This window comes from Pinus tabuliformis, chromosome Q (assembly GCF_031772625.1).
Source record: "Pinus tabuliformis cultivar Carrire ecotype Pingquan chromosome Q, CPIR1, whole genome shotgun sequence".
Lineage (NCBI taxonomy): Eukaryota > Viridiplantae > Streptophyta > Pinopsida > Pinales > Pinaceae > Pinus > Pinus tabuliformis.
This window is the reverse complement of record NC_142296.1, coordinates 828,645,423-828,650,417: the sequence shown is the minus strand read 5'-3', so window position 1 is coordinate 828,650,417 and position 4,995 is coordinate 828,645,423. Positions and strand designations below refer to the sequence as shown.

General features: G+C 37.1%; 1 pseudogene; it reads right to left on the bottom strand.

The window, feature by feature from the left end:
• Positions 1-868: 868 nt before the first annotated feature.
• LOC149222178 (uncharacterized) lies at positions 869-3,257 on the bottom strand (annotated as a pseudogene).
• Between the last annotated feature and the right edge of the window lie 1,738 nt (positions 3,258-4,995).

The following is a 4,995-nucleotide window of genomic DNA, read 5'->3' as shown; positions in this document are numbered from 1 at the left end:
CCATGGCCTCTGGCACAGGACTTCATGGCTGTAACCGTTTTCTGTTTTAATGTAAATAATAGCGTAGCATAGTTTTAACGATAAAAAAAAAATATCGGTATCGGCAAAATATCGGCGAAGGTCCAAAAACATCTTATCGGCAATATCGGTGAAAATATCGGCAAATATCAGCAAGCATAAAAAATCATTTTTTAAAGATTTTTAAACATAGCTGATATTTTCAAAATATGGCAATATTTTGCCGATATTTTCAAAATATCACGACATTTTGCCGATATTTTGAAAATATCGCGATATTTTGCCGATATTTTCAAAACAGAAAATATCGCAATATTTTCTCGACAATATGTCGTATTGCCGAAAATATCACGATATTTTCTCGGTAATATATCGTTTTGCCGAAAGATATTTTCGAATATCGCTGATATTATCAACACTGATAATAATCACTTACTCCTCATGAACAAACACCCAAAGAGGATTTTGGACATCTACATGTTTGACACCTAGCCTATGCAAAGCACCTGTCCGAGTTATAAACATCAACATTAATTTGTCTTCATTATCCATAGCTTAGGATTCTTTAGACTTCTTATGGGTCCTGTGCCCCTCATGGACACTTGGGGCTTCTGAGAAATTTCCAAGGTGTTTCCGAGTTCCTACAAGTTTCTGGTATTGGTACGTGGGCAGTTTAGGAGTTTCTTGCATCAGAGTAAAACTTTTATGTTTGCAATTTGAATGGAAGGAAATAGATTATACTCTTTCTTTCCACGAGCTAATTTTGGTTTTTCTGTCACAGGATAATTTTTTTCTATGAACCATACCATCTTGTCTGCATTAACAACATAAATTATATATGAGAAGGAGCTATACACAGCACTCAGTCATTATATCTTCCTAATATCCAGTGTCGAAAGCTGTTCATTGTCCACAATCTTTTGTAATCCCAGTGATTTTCAGCAATACAGTTTGAACAGAGAGACTAAAATTCTGAAGAAAAAATAACTAAATTTATGAAGAGAGACATTTATGGAAGGCAAAGCAAGAGACAAGAAAAGATACCATACTTTATGGATGCAAGAGAATCCGCAAGTTGTTTCCAAAGAAGTGTAAGTTCATCTAACTGTATAGTCAGCTAGGCATCCTTATCAAGAGTAATCTGCCTTTATCCCACAACTGAGGAAAAATAGCAGGTTAAAATGCAGAATGGCAGACCCCCTACATCATAGCCACTGAGAAGCTCCTCCTGGCTTCTAACTAAGCCCTCCGGTAATTCATCAGATTCTTGAAACAACCAGTTTTTTACTCAGAACTACACCCCTTTCCAATGCTGTTGTAAAAAGTTGATCTGCATCTTGAATCCGGCCTTGATTGACAAATTCTTTAATCAAGATATTGTAAGAACTAACATCTGGACCTGTGCCATTTTCAATCATAAAATTTAACATTGCATCTGCATCATCCAACCTTCCTTGTCTGCAAAATCCTTTGATCATTGTGTTGTAAGTAGTAAGGCCAGGGGGATAACCTTTATTGATCATTTCATAGAGAAGGAACTGAGCCTCCTCCATCTCTCCTGCTGTGGAGTGGCAATGTATTGCCAAATAGTAATCAGTTGCATTGTAAACAAAACCCCTATCCTTCATCCTTCTATAAAATATACTTGCATCCTTGTGGTTACCGACCCTAGCAAGTCCCCGGGCCAGGATGTTCAATGTATCAAAGTTTACTTCATATCCCTTGTTTGCCATTTCATCATGCATCAGTAAAGCATCTGGAAGCTGGTTCCCTTGAACGAGTGCCCGAATCAAGGTGGTATATGTAACACTATCAGGTGTACAATCATTCTGATGCATCTCTTTGAGGATATCCATAGCTTCAATTAATCTAGATTCTCTGCAATATCCGTTCAAAAGTGTATTGTAGGTCACTACGTTGGGTTTCAGCCCCCTAGCCGAAATTTCATTTAACATCTCTTTTGTTCTATCCAATCTGTGCAACTTGCATAGACCATGTAATAGAATAGTGTATGTGTAAATATTTGCTGCTACGCCTCCCTGCTCCATCACAGTCACCAATTCAAAGGCCTCATCAAGCCTTCCAACAACACAAAGACCCTTGATAAGAGCATTATAAGTATATAAGTTAGGCTCGCATCCATTCTCACGCATTTTTTGCAATACTTCATAAGCTCGTTCTATCATTTTTCTCTTGCAGAGGGCAGAAATCACAGTAGTGTAAGTCACCACATCTGGCACGTCCTTATTCTGGATCATATCATCCAGCAATTTCATGGCATCCTCCACCTTTCCTTTCAAGAAGAAACACTCAATCATGGAAGTATATGTTAAACTGTTGCAAGAAACTCCACTGTGAACCATTTGGAAAAACAGATTTTCAGCCATGTCGAGCTTTTTGTTTTTCACTAGAGCTACCAGGACAGAGTTGTAGGCAGTATCAATGAGACCGGGTTCATAGCCCATCTCCTTCATTGAATTAAAGGCTTCTAGAGATTCTTTGAGCCTGCCACTCCGTCCATATGACATCACCAAACTATGAAGCATACTTCTAGTTATCTCACGTCCTTGGGTTTGCATTTTCTGCAAAAGGAACTGTAATTCAGTGAACATCTTTGCTCTGCCCAGAATTTCAATCATGGTAAAATATGCATTGGTATTATGTTCATAACCCTCCTGTTTGTCTGCCCACTGGAAAAACCTCAGGGCATTCTGGGCATCTGTTTGGATGTTTAACACCTTCACCACCGCATCAGGGTTTAAATCCTGTGCCATGGAATTCATAAAGTTTTCCTGTAAGCATTCCCATTGGTCCTCTTCAATGGCTTTGCATATTTTATTTACTGTATCGTCCTGCTGCACAACAAGAGCATTAGCAGAAGCCTTAGCCCTCAGGCTCCTAGATGCGTTAAAGCCATTCTTTGTTGGGTATTTTCTCTGATGGGTATCTATGGCACACACATGGCAAAAGGGCAGATATAGCGAGGTATTTGTGCTTACAAGCCTATGATATCGAAAGAAATTGTTGTGGGACTTTTTAAATGTGTTTTGACTCGAAGAATTGTTGCAGGTTTTCGTTGTGTCTGTGTAATGCCTATGAAAAGGAAGAGAATAAGGAACACACAAACACATAGCAGAACAAGAGAGTGATGTACCTCCTGGTGTTTCCCTTATTAGATGAGGCTGTTTGAATTTTGGATATATCATGTTAGTACCTGCCATTTCACAATGCTCACATGTTTATGGAAACAAACTTCCAGCATAAGCGCTCGCCCTCCCTCCGCCAAAACGGCTTATACGTGTGGCTCGCCTTTATGAATATTCACTCTCCCTTATCTGCATAAAATATCTCGTCACCGTATCCTGTCGGCCTCTGACATAGTTTTACCAAACGGAGAATTGATATCATGATGATTGGTAACGGCTTACATCCAAATACTTATTTAAAAAAATAATTAAATCAATTAATATTTTATATTAATATTAGCTATTTGTATTTGCATATAGGATAGTATAATTTTTTTAAATCACTATTTTTGTGACTAGTAGTATACACGAGAGAAAGTTATCACGTTTCCCAAATTTGTAATATGTTTCATAAATCAAATTTAATACGACAAATATATAATATTTATTATATCTCGAAAAATTATGACCTATGTAAAGTAATATGGCACACAGTAGATCCGTAACATAGGAGAGAAAACTTAAACTTATGTGTAGAAGATTTTCCTCGTCCATTGCATATTGTTATTGTAGTAGAGAGTATACATAATCTCTCGAGTAGATATATGTGTCTCAACTTTGAAAGTGCGATAGCAACTCCATTTTGTTCTTTGTATATATGGGAAAATGTCACCCCCTAAAAATTCTAATCAACAACTTAATTATTTTCATCCAGTTATTGAGCATAGAAGGATCAAAGGATGACCGCTCCATAGCCAAATTAATAGCAACCTTTGAATTACCGAATACATCCATTGACTCGATGGATAACTAATTAGCACAATATAAGACCCCCTAAAGAGCAATGATCTTCGCTTGAGTATTGGTACCCATTCCATTGTCAACCACACATATTCTCATATGTTGCCCCATCAAAAAACCCCAATGGAAATTTGCACCATATATTTGAAGGATGAATGTTTCACAAAGATCCCTTATAGACCACAGGGTCGATCTCATTGAAGTATGCACATATCTTCATGCAAATACATTTGATGTTCAAAGGAGAATTATCAAATATGTTTGCATTCCTACTCCACCAAATGCCCCAGAATATGTAAAGGGGAAGACTTTGGTATTCCTTGTAGCCCAACATCCAGTCCTACAAACAAGCCTCCATAGATGTGGAATTTCGATCAATAAATATATTTAATATGTTCGACATGCCATTATATATGGAGACCTCATATGGACACTTAAGGAAAAGGTGAACCACATCCTCAATCTCCTCCTTACACAATACACATATGTTTGGACCAATGAAACCTCGTCGACACAAACTATCTCATGATAATATTTTATTTTTCTAAGCCAGCTATCGAAAGCATGTAAGCTTTAGGGGACATTTCCAATTCCATTTTTTTGTGAACCACCATCTTCCCTCAAAACATTGTTAAGCAAGAGAGATATACATGTATCCCTCTACAATAGTGGTTAGACCCCACACAGATTTACCATCCCACTTAAAGTTGTCTTCCTTTTCCATCAGAGTGATACTGCCCAAGTATAAATTGCTCACATACCTCTCCCATGACTGTAAAATTCTCTTCTAGAAAATCCTTAAATTTTCAATAAAATTCTAAGTTTATGCTAGAGTTTTCAGTGATGCCTTTTTGTCAAACAATTTGTCAACACATTGTTGTAGACACACTTTTCACAAATTTTAATTTGTATAACACACATAGTGATCAATACATGACATGGAGATGCTTCATAACAACATGATCTGATTCTTATTAAGCGCAAAAATTCA